At 41.7% G+C, this 14,547-nt stretch overlaps 1 protein-coding gene across 2 annotated transcripts in view; it reads left to right on the top strand.

The window, feature by feature from the left end:
• Positions 1-1,633: 1,633 nt before the first annotated feature.
• Positions 1,634-14,547, top strand: part of FAM83B (family with sequence similarity 83 member B) — an 81,296-nt gene continuing 68,382 nt past the window's right edge. Inside the window, exon 1 of one of the 2 annotated variants that reach the window (XM_004772411.3) lies at positions 1,634-1,824. The gene's annotated coding sequence lies outside the window, so the exon portion shown is untranslated. Of the gene's footprint in view, positions 1,825-1,851; positions 1,920-14,547 lie in introns of those variants that run through there. The other variant, XM_004772410.2, reaches the window with a different exon arrangement.

Raw genomic sequence — 14,547 nt, forward strand, 5'->3', positions numbered from 1 at the left:
AGAGAGGCAGGCAGAGGGAGAGGGAAGGAAGCAGGCTCCCCGCTGAGCAGAGAGCCTGATGTGGGCCTCCATCCCAGGACCCTGGGATCATGACCTGAGCCGAAGGCAGAGGCTTTAGCCCACTGAGCCACCTGGGCGCCCCTAGCATAGCACCTTTAATGGGTTCTCTCTCCTACCTACATTTTCCTCTCTTTCATTTGCTTTTAATAATTAACACTCTAGTAAATATCCTTCTTTGAAATTTCACTTGAGTTATGTATAAATGAATATCTTAACAAAATCAGACTTTCTATGGGCGCATTTTAACTTGTTTAAACATTCTTGCTATTTTTAAGTGTATATTTATGACTACAGTCTGAAATGTTCATAAGAAACATCTAGAATTATTTTTGAACATTGTAAAAGCAAATGAGTAAATGAGGTATCACACAGATAATACAAATTGAGTGAGTTGGATGTCAAAATGAAGACCTGGGTTGCAAAAATATTAAAAGGTTAGACATGGAAATTACAAGGACAGAAGAAAAAAAGTCATATATATATAAAAGAAGATAATTCTCCATATACCGGTGGAGAAAAGAAACTGTAAATCACAGACACCACAATCTGGGAAGCCTACCTTTGTTCTCTCTTGGAACTTGCTTTTACTAACATAGTCGTTTGTTCTGTTTCAGTATCTAGAATATGTAAATCTCATCCTCCTGTCTAAATCTACTCATCAGTCAAGACCTAACTGAAATCCCTATGGTTTAACATTTTCCCCAAGCATTTTATTCAGAGCGAAATATCCATAAAAGTCATTTTTAAGGTCAATTCCATTTATGATAATTTACATAGCATGCCAAAAGTTTAAACTATGCTTATTATTACCCTAAGTTTCCCTATTTCCTGTAGTAGGCTGAATTTTTAACGTTTGCTGCAAGTAGCTATATTTTGAAGACTATATGATTACACAATTATTAGAAACATTCTTAAGAGATTTATTGAGATGTAGACACGTTTTTAAAATAAATTTTATTAATTGCTGTAATTATTTTATGTTAAAACCAAATGATAATGCCGCTATTCCCCCTTTAGTTTGTCACACAGTATCCCACCTAGAATGACCTGCTTTTCACGCAGGTATTCCTACTGTAAACAGTAGTATCTTTCATCTCAAGTCAGCAACCAGGGTCATCCGAAGTCGATACCAAATCTTTGATGATGTTTAGAATTTCTCTTTCACATAGAAAGGTAAGTGCACAAGCAGTGTTTCTACCACCTTTCCACCCCTGCGGTTTCCAAGCCTGGAAACATTCAGGCGGTTGGGTAGGGGTCTGCATTGCTGGCTGCTGAGTGGAATTATCTCCTGCACGCTGAATCCGCCCCACTCTCCCGAGGGTGGTACCACCCCCTCCCCCACGTCCCCCCTCTAACCCCAAGACCCCTTCTCCCCCCGCCCCACGCATTCCAGAGCCTAGGAAGGACAGCACAGCCCGGCTTCTCAGAGGTCCACCCCCTTCCCAGGTGTGCGCTGTGGTCCTACTGGATTTCTGCTCGCCCTGGACCAGGTGTCGGGACTTGTAATCGCCCCGGAGCCTCGAGGGCGGACCGGGAAGGAAGGCTTTATACTTTGCTGGGAGAGGGCTGGGTTGCGAGAGGGTTGGGTTTCTGAGTTCAGACAGGTAGCGAGCGCTTTTTGGTTGCGCGAGGTTTGGTGTGGCACCGCTTGGGACTTGTTGCAACTCGTCCCCGCACCCGCCCTCACTGGGCTCTGCACCCAGGCCGGGGGAGGCGCGGTCGGGGCGGGAGTCGGCTTCCCTCCGCCAACCTGACGCTCTGCAGGTAACTCCCCTCCCCTCCCTCCGCCTCGCGGCTTCCTGGGCGGCAAACGTTCGGTGGCGGGCGCGGCGGCGCGCGGCTCGGGGGCGCTCCTGGCCGTAAGTGGGGCTCCGGGCTGCCCTCCCCGGCTTCGGTGGGCGGGAGACTGGCGGGCGCGCGAGCGGGATGCGGTGGGGTCCCGAGGCTGCACCCACCTTGGGTCGGCCTGGTGGCGGGGGGTAGGGATGGGGATCACCCCTGGGAAGCCGGCGCGGGGTCGGCAGTTCGCCGGGGTGCAGAGGTCGGGTTCCTCTGATTGGTCAACTTTCTTTCATTGTCGCGTGGCTAAGAGCGCGTAGGGAAGTTTGAAAAGTTAGGTCTCGGGAGGGGAAGGTTCGGGTTCCCCCAGGAACGGGCGCCGCCCAGCCTGGACATGGCATTTGTTTTCTCTGTCCCCAAGAAGTCCGTCGCGCACTCCTGTGGAGGGAGAGGTGGGAAGGGTCTGGGAAGAGCCTTGTGGGAGGAAGTAAAGGCAGGGGGTAGTGTGGTCGGGCGGGAGTGGGGGGATGGGGGCCCAAGTAGCGAAGGTGGGGGGGGCAGCAAGCCTACAGAAGGGCATATGTGTTCTTTAGATTTTGAGTGGGGAGTGGAACTGGGAAGGGAAGGCAAAGTTATTCTTAACAAAATCTCTTCTGTTTGTATCCAATGGGCTTCTGTCCACAGATGAGTTGAAACCTGTGCTTTCAAAACTCCAGTTGGCCTGGGTCTGTGTCCTTGGTTGGGTTGCTTGGTGATTTTGGTACATTCCAGATTTTGAGAACCACTGCTCTAAAGGGACAGTGTGCCTAGAGCAGATAGCTTCTGGAAAGGTACTTGGAGACTTTGGGCCTATTCTTTGTAACACGCTGGGAGACACATTACCTCTAGAAGGTGTGTGAGGAGGCGGAGAATGTCCATGTGTTAGTTGCATTCATGACTATATAAAGAGACAATGGTGCTTTATAGGGAGGAGGCTGTGGGAACATAAGATATCATCCTGACTGTGCATGCAGTGATGAGATTCTAGGTTCTAGGGTTTCTGACCCAGAAGTGGAGAACTCCGAGAAGGCCAGAACACAAAGAAAAGGCCATGCTGGCTGCAAACAGTCAAGGGTGTAGACCAAGATGGCCCAGCAACTCATTTCCAGATTCCCACTTGCTACATATATTGCCCGTTTACTTACTGGCAGGTACCGCCCCTCTTTCCCTTTCTCATCCCCAACCAGCGCAAGAGCCCCAGGGAAATCTATGACTGAGGCTGAATCAGTCCTGACAAGAAATAGGACAAGGGAATAGTCATGAAAGAGCCTTAGAAGAGAAAGCTGGTTTTTTGTTTGTTTGTTTGTTGGGTTGGTTTTTCAAAATAACTAAAGAATGAGCAGGATGTGAAACAGCATGAAGTGGGGGTTGGGGTCCTTCTTTGTTTTGTTTCTCAGGATCATGGCCGTTCCCAAGATGATGGCAGCCCCCACACCTTCCAGTTTCAAATTCCACCCCCTGGCTTTTGGGTTTAGGGCACATGGGGTTGTACACACCTATTAAAGAGGGCTGGCTTCACCTTGCAGAGCCTGCCTGAGGGGCTGGGTGGATCCTGCTTTTAAAGCTTGCACATTCTAGACTACAGATGCTCAGAACTTATTGTGGGAAGCTTTACCTATTGAACAGTTGCTGAAAGGGATTGCATAGAGGGAGACAAACCACACCTCTGGTGCTGACTCAGTGATGTCTTTGTGATTACTCTCTGGAGATTATTGCTTTAACTATAACTAACCTCTTTTGGGATAGGTTAATTTTATAATTCTTGCTATTAAATCTTCTGCTACCATATCCCCTTATAGTTTATGGTGGAGGTTCATACATTGAGTATTTTCTTGACTATGACTTATCCCGCAGCCACTCATCTACCTGTTTCCTGTTTGATTACATTATACAATAATGAGTTTCCAAGATGTAACATTATAGTTTAAGTGTTGAGAATCTTGTGTGTGAAAGTGTGATCCCAGTAAAACAGGCCTCTTCTGTAACATTATCTGGTTGGCTGAGAGCTTTTGAAAAGGTCCCACTTAGTTTAATTTAACTAATTATTTGTAAAATTACAAGCTGTCCTTGTTTAGCTAGTTGGGTAAGTTTGCATATCTGTCCTTCTGTAACTTGTAAAATATGAGTGTTCTAAGGATGTTTCACAATTCAGAGTCTGTTAAACACAATGTTACTGGTAATTTTGAAATATATTTTTGTTTAATTATTTCTAATCTGGAAGTGAAATGTATTTTAGAGTTTTGTTGGTGAGTTTATCACTTAAAAGTCAGAATACAGTCTCCCCACCACCCCAAAAATGGTGCTCGGAGTGATGACTATAGATTTTAAGATACTGTGGACTAAAGTTTATGTACATAGCGCCTAAGCTCCACCAAAAATTAAATCCATCAACATTTCTCTGAGAAAATGTGCTGGAGCCTTTAGCTAGAGCTTCCTTCTTACTGAGGCAGGCCGTTGGGCATTAGCAGTGTTTTATGGTGTCTATCCAAGCCCCCAAGGGTGAAGTAGAGTTCAGGGGGTGGGGGTGTGGATTAGTACTACTAATCCTTGGAAACTGAGTACTGTGGGCTGCTGACACAGGAACTGGGCAAGTGCTGGGCTTCAGACAAAAGGGCTCATGTGGAGGTGAAATGGAGTGGAAGCAAGTTGGCTCCAGAATTGGGAAGGAGGGTTTATTCAGGAGCTGGGAGGCTTACATATACAGGAGGTCAGGGTGGGGCCTCAGAGAGACAGATGATGTTTTCAGCAGCTATGGTGCTGTGAGGAAGATGAGACTGGGTTGGAGAGGCGATCCAAGCACAAAGACTATTCACCCATTGGGGACATCTGTGTTGGGAAGTGTTTGAATCATGTGATCATAGCTGACAGGAGGAACCTTTTCCTCTGGGGACATCTAATTACTCCTCAGTTTGTAATTTTGTTTTATTTTCTTATTGTCCTTAGGAGTTAGGTCAGATGTCCCCTAAAGGCACATGACTTTTATCTTTTGGGCTTTGTAGCAAGTCATTTGCAGACTGCACCCATCTCTGGGGAAGGTAAGGTCGTGGTAGTCAGCCTCTTGAGAACTGGCATGGGCCAGGTGTCATCTCCATGATGCTGGCAGTGGCCGATTTTGAAGCGTTTACACAGAAGTTATGCAGTACTGAGATCTACAAGTTATAACTTTTTGCTTTTACACTCTATGCATTCGTTAAACATGCATGTGTTGACTGTTTTGTGCTGAGCAATGTGTTCCACTCTGGGTAGGAAGAGAGCCAGCAAGAGACTGTTCCTGCATCTCAGGAAGCTTATAGTTGGGGACCTAATAACTTTTCTAAGTGCAAACAGAAATTAATGAATCTGGTCGACTTACTTAATATTTCCTTCATATTCTCTAGAGGTCCCAGCAGATATTCTGTATGTCCTTTAATCATTTGTGAAGTTGAACATTAGCAGACCTGACTCAGTCGGGATTTTAGACAAAGTACCTAAACTCTGCTGGCCTCTCTGGTTTTTCAGTGGCATGTTCCATATGTCCCATCCTTCTCTGAGATTCTCTGTGATCGCTTTGTATGGAAAGTATGGTAAAATAATGTTAACTGATGTCTCTCCATCGTATCACTGGGCAGCTCATTATTTTCACTTGTTTTGCCAAAGTTTCATTTCAAAGGGTTTTAGTTCTCTATTGATTGTCAAGTTGTCACTCTGATCGTATAAACATGACTCACTTGGGGGAAGAAACGGCAGTTTCCAGAGCACTAAAAAGTGGCATCTTCCACCTCAGTGGCTGCGGTTAGAGTCACCCAGCGGAGCGTTTGTCCGGACGGTCCTTTTTCCCACACGTAGGCAGCGATGGCTCCATTCTTAACAGTACATTGCTCCAACTGCTTAGTCTCCTCTGACTCATTCAGCAGCTGTTTCCTGATGTGTTAAAAGAATTGTCTTTTTCTCGAGTAAATGTGATTTCTGATTATTTGTTAGAGAAGGGCAAAATCAAGCCGAGTTGTTCTTGAGTAAGGAACTGGTGACCATGGCCCCCCGTGACTCTCTGCTTGCTACAGGTTCATGCCTGCCTTTCCTCCATCTCTTCCTTCTGTCCTCTCTTACTGTCCCTCTAATCTTTTGTAGTATCTTAGGGTTTCTGGCTTCTTTGTTCATGCTTCTCTTCCTTTTCTTTCTTTTCCTCTGTCTTTCCTTCCCTCCTTTCCTTGTCCCTTTTCCTCCTTAGGCTCATCTTCATTTTCTGGCTCACCTCTCATCATTTTTTTTTTTTTTTCCTCTTTGCCCGTTCCCTACTTCTGTGTATTTGGCTATTTCTCCATCTGTTCACCTATTTGCCTTTATTTCGGTCTGTCATCTCTCAATATCAGTGCAGTTTTCTATTTTGGTACATTTTAGGTTCCTAAAAGTCTATAAAATTCAAATAATGTGAAAATCAAATAACATATTGCAGAGGTAATTTTGCTCTGTAATAGTTAAAATATAAATAAAATTGCCAGTTACATTTTCAAATATTAGAGACACTATTCAACAATACACTTCTGACATTTTATATGTTTTAAAAAAATGTTGTTCAGGGCGTCTGAGTGGCACAGGGTTAAGCGTCTGCTTTCAGCTCGTGTCATGGTCCTGGAGTTCTGGGATGGAGCCCTATGTTGGTCTCCCTGCTCAGTGGGGAGCCTGCTTCTCTCTCTCTCTCCCTCCCTCTGCTGCCCCCCTGCTTGTGCTCTTGCTCTTTCGCTCACTCTCCGTCTCTCTGTCAAATAAGTAAATAAAATCTTTTACAAAACATGTTCTTTACCTTCACAATAGAATATGTGTACAGTGATCATCTGATTAAAACTCAAGATTTGCCTTTTTTGGCATGTTCAATAATTTCTATCTTTACCTCCATTATACTCAACTTATTAGATAAACATTTTACTAACATCAAGATGCATTTTTCCATTTTCCTAAAACTTATAAAATAGATTGAAGTTTCAAGAAGATATTCAAATAAGGGTGCTTATAAATAAGATAGTAAAAAGGAAGGATAATGGTGTTTTTCAAACTGGATATTGACATGCCCACATCCTCTGTGCAGTAAGTTGAAATATTTGTTAATTGATGGGTTGAAAACTGGATTCATGACAGGATAGGTACTTTTTAGTGTCAGTGTCTAATGTAGAAAAGTTCAAAGGTCAAAAAAAACTAAGTAGGGTACTTACTACTAATACATATAATTGAAACTTTGTTTTAAAAAGATCTCAGTAAGAAAATGACACTAAAGAAAATTAAAATCTTTCTAAGACCGTAGGACCCAAAACATAGTTATACAAAAGTTGGGACAGGAGCCTATGAACATTGTAATTAAGTGTGTGTTCATGTATTATACATAAAATAAATGATTTGATAAAATCATGAATTACTTCGGTTAAAGAAACTAATTATTATGTTTAGTTCTCAGCATACTGGTATCTTTATTTGGGGTATCGTCTCCCTTCTCTGTCACAGTTATACTGACCTGGGCCTTACAGACAAATGGGAGTGAAATGGAAGAGCTGCCAGGTGCAGTTTCTGGCCTGGGTCTGGTTTAGAGAACCATGACTAAAACTTTAGAAGCCTGAGCCTTCACTCAAGTCATTACAGTTTCCCAGGGTAGAACCACTGTCACAGGAATGTAGCACAGGAGTGGGAACACTGTTCTTGCAGGATCCACAAGACCTAGAAATCCCATCTTTACAAACCAACAGCATTTTACACATTAAAAAAAAAATGTATTTATGTCTTTTTGGTTAACTTCTGTATGTGCACGTGTTCTGTAAGTGAGAAGAGCCAATGAAGGAAACCATACGAGGTCTAAACTAGGATGGGCTAGTTTTCCAATTAGATTTTTTGGGGGAATTCCTGAGGGAAAATAAAAAAGAAGCACTTCATTTCATCTGTGATAGAGCTATCTAAGCAGGCTTAATTAAAAGTGAATCTTGAGAGAAATAGACTTTGGAATTGCTTTACTCGTTCTGTTTACTTATATGGCTCTTTATACAAATCAAATTATACAAATTAAGATCTTTCTGGGCTAGGTATATTACTAATACTAAATATTTTTTGGCATGTTAACTAAATAAACTTGTGTTTCCTTGCACAGTTTCTACAATATTATTTGTTTTAAACCTCTATTTTAATTTCTTTTTTTAAAGATTTTTATTTTGAAGAGAGAGCTTGCACACAAGCGGGAGTGAGGGGAGGAACAGAGGAAAAGGGTCAGGCAGAATTGGAGCACTGCGCTGGGCTCGATCTCAGGATCCTGAGATCATGATCTGAGCTGAAATCGAGAGTCGGATGCTCAACTGAGCCACCCAGATGCCCCACTTCTCTACTTTTTAATAGTCCCAAGATTTTTTTATTGCCTCTAAATACTTCCAACACTGAGTTTTGATTGACATTCCCAAGGCGCATAAGGAAAACACATTTTCTTCAGACCTTTTGTTTGTAAACTTTCACTTTTTCATAGATGAAGCACACTGTTTTTGTTACCAGTATTTGGAAAGCCATTTTCATTGTTCATCGGGAGCACGTATTCATGATGTTTTCCTACAGCACCTGTTCTGTAAATGTCAGTGTGTGCCCAGATTGGCTTTCTGTTGTCTTAAGTAGACTCAGAAGCTGGGACAAGAGGGCATATGAGACACATTCAACATTTTGCTCAGCGGGGCCCCATGTGCTCTCATCTAAATATATCAAGTCCTTGTTTTCTATTCTACAGAGGTTTAAAAGCTGAGGTTGAAAGATCCTGAACCCACTTCCTGTGGTAATCAGGGAATCATGGATGGGTGTTATGACAGACAAACAAGTAAGGAAATAGGGAGACCCCTAGTTATTTCCCCTTTGTGATGACAAGTGAGGGAGAGTGGAACATAGATCCCAGCATACTTAAGATGTAAGACAATAGGCCTTCTCTAAGACAGCAGTGATACTCAAGGAATACCCGATATGACAGGGGCACAGATAAATTAGAATAAACAGCTTGGTGGCCTTTGATCAACGTGCATTTTAGTGAGGAGGACACAGCCAATGGCAAATAAATGTCTTGATTATTTTTACATAATTATAAGTGCTAGAAGTTAAATAAAACCAGGTAATAGAGTTAAGCATAGCAGAGAGGGTAGGTTCTTGACCTCTCTAAGGAGGTGCCACATGAGTAAGATAGGAATGAAAAGAAAGATAATTCCAGACTGTTGGAATGACTAGTGCAAAGATCCTACAACAGGAATTAACTTGGCATGTTCAGTGCAAAGAAAGTAAACCAGGGAAGGTGTTCAGAAACCAGGCCGATAGATGAGTCTGGAGCCAAGGGGACCAGTCACATCTGAACATCTGAAGATGTTCAAATCATCCGCAGATATAGAGTATTTCCTCTTGTAAGACTGGATGACGTTACCCTGGGAGGAATACTGATGGAGAAGAGTGAAAGTACAGCTGAGTCAAGTTCCCAAGTCCAAGCCCAGATGGCAGAAAAATAAGTAGCTTTGATGGCATTTGAAGGAAATTCTTAGCCTTTTGACCTGCCAACCAGTATCCCAAGCAATGATATTCAGGTACCATTGTCGTAACAGTAGTCTGTCTTCAGAATCATTTCTTCTAGGACTGTAGGACTCTCAAGGGGAGGGAAAAAAAAAAATAAAAGATTCTGATCTTGTTCCAAGTTTTCCTACCTTTAGGGTAGAGAGATCTCCATACTTCTTGAAACTAGAATCTGTCTGGATTTGCATCTGGATGATGTCATAGATAAATTTAAGCTTCACACTGCTCAGTTTTACCACGTTGGAAAATATAGACTTTGAAACTTCTCAGTACTCCTCTGGAATATATAGTTTACTCTAATTTCACCTTAATGGCATACTAAATATCTGTGATTATAATCCATTTAAACACCTAGTGAGTCCTTTCTTCCTGGTGAAATGAATTCATATAATGACAGAACAAATATCAAAAACAGAGGAAAACTAAGTCCTATTTTACGGCTAATTTGTATCACTGTGTTAAAAAATAAGACTTAGAACTTTGTTTCATGAAGATTAATTTAAACACACAGAAACGATTTTCAGACTGATTTGAACATAATTAAACATTTCAAAATACAGTTCTTAGGGAGAATTTCCAAAGGACACTTGATAACAACTCTATCCTTTTCACAAAGTACAAATTTGAAATTGGTATTTATGTTTATTTTTGATAGAGATCTATGGATTTATCTAATTACTTTTGCAGTGCTCAGTGGTTTTGTAATTAGTCTTTTAAAAGCCCTTTTCAATGGGTAATAGTTCATATTATCAAAAAACTAACCTCCATTTAATAGAAACAGCTATGTGCTTCAGTCTTAAAAAGTTCTGCATGGATATTACCATTTAAAAAAATTATACTTTAGGATTTGTTGGGCCTATCATATTTAATCAGCCCTCATTCTATTATGCTGTTATTAAAGCAGTGTATTATTAGCTTGTTATGTAACAATTATGTACTAAGCATTAATAATTGTGCTAAACAAAGATAATCTCCACCATCACAGAGTTTATAGTGAAGAAGGTGGGGAATAATGCATTTAAATAGTGCATGGAAAGTGATAATATGTGCAGAAATTGCTATGGGCGCTCCTTGCAATGCCTTTGTTCCTAGCCCCGGGGAGTTGGGGAAGGCACTGCACCATCAGTGAACTACTTAATCAGACCTCATTAAGTGTATGCAGTTACTTTTATTTTACTTTTTTCCTTCTTGGTCCCTGAATCCATATAGCTTTACTTTCTCATATTCTGCACTTGTTCATATGTTGCTCTGTTAGAATTATTAAACTCTTTTATATGCAGCATTTTGAATTACCTATGACCGTCAACTTAATACATGAATGGAAGAAGAAGAGGATATTCAAAAGTAAAAAATAACTATTGGAATAATTCTCTTAAAAATTCCTTTTTTCCCAAAGCAAAATAGTACATATGTATTGGTAAACATTTGGTCAACACAGAAAAGAGTAAAGTAGTTTTAAGAAGTTACCCATAAAACCGCCTCTCCAAGGCAGCCACTTTCATTTTTATGTATATGTTTTTACTTTTGTTTTTGGATGAATTTTCTTTAATTATAATTCTGCTATTACATAGTTTGGTAGCCTGCTTGCTTTCCATAGAGTATCATAATATGTGCATTTTGGGGGCGCCTGGGTGGCTCAGTGGGATAAAGCCTCTGCCTTCTGCTCAGGTCATGATCCCAGGGTTCTGGGATCGAGCTCTCATTGGGATCTCTGCTCAGTGGGGATCCTCCTTCCCCCTCTCTCTCTGCCTGCCTCTCTGCCTACTTGTGATCTCTCTCTGTCGAATGAATAAATAAAATCTTTAAAAAAAATAAACATTTTTGCATGCTATCAAAACTACTGGAGGCGGCTTTTGGCTTCTTGGCTTTTTGTTTGTTTTGCATTTGAGAATGAGTGTATAGAATATTCTTTATGTCACCTCAAAACAATGAAGCTGAGGGGCTGGGTCTGAGTGGCTCAGTTGACTGGTTGAGTGTCTGACTCTTTTTTTTTTTTTTAAAGACTTGATTTATTTGACAGAGATCACAATACACAGAGCAGAGGCAGACAGAGAGAGGAGGAAGCAGGTTCCCTGCTGAGCAGAGAGCCCGATGTGGGACTCGATCCCAGGACCCGGAGATCATGACCCGAGCCAAAGGCAGAGGCTTAACCCACTGAGCCACCCAGGCGTCCCGAGTGTCTGACTGTTAATTTCAGCTCAGGTCATGATCACAGGTCATGGATGGTGAGATCCATGCACTGCTTAAGGTTCTCTCTCCCTTTCCCTCTGCACCCCCATCTTTAGCTATGCCTGCTTGTGTGCATGCTTTCTCTCTCGGAAAAAAAAAAAAAAAAAATGAAACTGACCATAGGGGAAGGGGGTAAAACTGATGGGGTGGGAATCAGAGAAGCAGAGGAACCATGAGACTATGGACTCTGGGAGACAAACTGAGGGTTTGAGAGGGGAGGGGTGTGGGATGGGGTAATCTGGTGGTGGGTATTAAGGAAGGCCGGTATTGTGTGGAGCACTGGGTGTTACACGTAAATAATGAACACTACATCAAAAACTAATAATGTACTATATAGTGTCTAACTGAACATAATAAAAAAAAATGAAGCTGAATTGTGAAGGCTGACTTAGAAACTGAGGATATGAGGCAGTTCCTTGTCATATGATAAACACTTTTTTTAACCACCTCCCTCCCTCCAGACAATGTTAGCAGGTTTCTGGGCATCACAGATCTTTTCAGCAGGCAAAATGAATATCATATTAGAATTTTGGCAAGGGTGCCCTGGAGCCCAGCTTATTACACATTATAAGATTCTTTCAGAAATATGCCCTTTGCTTGATTACATACAGAAAGAGAATACTCATTAAGAAAGTAAGAGAAAAATAGAACCATATTATTATCACTATCATTATTTTTAAAGATTTTACTTATTTATTTGACAGAGGGAGGGAGGGAACAAAAGCAGGGGAAGTGGGAGACAGAGAAGCAGGCTTCTTGCTGAGCAGGGAGCCCAGAGGAGGGCTCAGTTCCAGAACCCTGGGATCATGACCTGAGCTGAAGCCAGATGCTTAAGGACTGAGCCCCTTGGTGCTCCAACCATATTATTAAGTAAAATTCTCCTCTATATTGCTATAACCATGGTGTGGGGCAAGAGTGCCTGGCTCCAAGTTCCCAAACAGACCAGGTTTGGCCACTCGCTGCTGACAAAGTCCAAAGGCAGAGACAGTAGTGGTAGGGAAATGAGAACGGAGTTTATTTCCGTGAGGCCACCACCAGGGAGACAGTGGACTAGCTCCTCAAAGACCGTCTCCAAAGTGCTGAAAATACCTCCAGGTTTATATAAGGAAAATGTGGGACAAAGGCCAGTGGGTACCTGCAGGTGGGTAAGAAAGGTCAGGTCCATAACTGTCTTGGGGTCAATCATGGCGGGTGTCACTGGCTCAGGGCAGTCCTCATTGCTTGAGGGCTAATTTCAGTTACCATCACGGGATGCTTTGCCTGAAGGGTCTTTTGCTTGAGTTAAAAGATAAGCTGGGAAGAAGAATTTAATCAATTACAAAGTACTCACTGAGATCAAAATGGAAGTATTTGAAGTCATCTTTCATTATTACCTATTTTAGCAGTCTTTATGGCTGATACAGAGTTGAGGGCTTTTATCTCATTTAGTCCCTTTGCAGTCAGTACCGTTATTTTACCCATTTTCCTAGTAAGGGACATGTAGCTTAGAGCCCTGAAATTTTGTGACCAAAATCTGAACACCATATGTGGCAGAGCGAAAGGCATAACTTTAGCCATCTCAGCCCCTCTGTGTCCCTGAGCTAACCATCGATTTGTCACTCAACCCTACTTTCCCCCTTCATGCAGTTAAAAGATGCTTTTCTGGGACACCTGGGTGGCTCAGTGGGTTAAGCCTCTGCCGTCAGCTCAGGTCATGATCTCAGGGTGCTGGGATCAAGCCCTGCATCAGCCTCTCTGCTCAGCAGGGAGCCTGCTTTCCCCTCTCTCTCTGCCTGCCTCTCTGCCTCCTTGTGATCTTTCTCTTGTCAAATAAATAAATAAAATCTTTAAAAAAAAGACTGCTCTCCTGTGTCTCTGTTAGTGTTCTCTTTGGATTAAACCCTCTAATTTTTCAGCTCTTCTTTGTGACATAATCTACCTCAACTCTGCTCAATCCTATACTTGTATGGTTAATTCTTAAATATTTATTTGTTTGTTTGTTTGTTTGTTTATTTGAGAGAGAGAGAGGAGAGATGTGAGCACAGGCAGGTCAAAGAGCAGAGGGAGAGGGAGAAGCAAGCTCCCCACTGAGCAGAGAGCCCGATGTGGGGCTCGATCCCAGGACCCTGGGATCATGACCTAAGCTGAAGGCAAACTCTTAACCAACTGAGCCACCTGGGTATCCCTGTGTGTTTAATTTTTAATGTAAATTAAAACTTTTACATTTATTTTATTAGATTTAATCTCATTCATGTTGAAATATTGTTTCACCAGTTTAAGATCATGTTGTGTATTAATTCTGGCAACTAATGCAAATGCTGTTTATTTCTGCCAACTGTATCAAATGTGTTTCTCTTGATTCATCTGGATGATTGTTACATATATTGATCAAGATCAGGACAAGATGAAACAGTTTACAGCACAAGATTCCACCCCATTAGGATGACCTTATCTCATCCATTGGAGTTTCTGGAATGCTTGTGTCATGATAGATGCAATTCAGGAGTAGTTTAGGTGTTGGTAAAACAGTAATTTGTTTTAATTCCACTTGCATTTTAAGCCATGCATAGAGTAGTCCTCTAAAGTTTGACTATACAGTATATGCTCTCCAAGAAAAGGGTTTATTTTTTTTTTTCCCTATGAATTTCTCTGCAGAATTACTTCATGATTCCAAATGACAGTGAATAGGTATGTTTTAATATTGTTCATATATATTGAGGGCTTTTGTATTCTTATGCCTAGACTATAATTTACACTGAGGATGGAAAATATATTGAGTAACAGGTAATACAAACAAACCCTGGAATTAAGTACTTTGATACTATGAAATCAGTAAAGTCATACCATTGCCTGATTAAAAGAAATTAAAGGATTAAAAAATGTTTAGATATTGAGCAAGTGGAATTTTTATTTGGGATT

This window comes from Mustela putorius, unplaced genomic scaffold (genome assembly GCF_011764305.1).
Source record: "Mustela putorius furo isolate JIRA1106 unplaced genomic scaffold, ASM1176430v1.1 tig00003983_pilon_pilon_pilon, whole genome shotgun sequence".
NCBI lineage: Eukaryota > Metazoa > Chordata > Mammalia > Carnivora > Mustelidae > Mustela > Mustela putorius.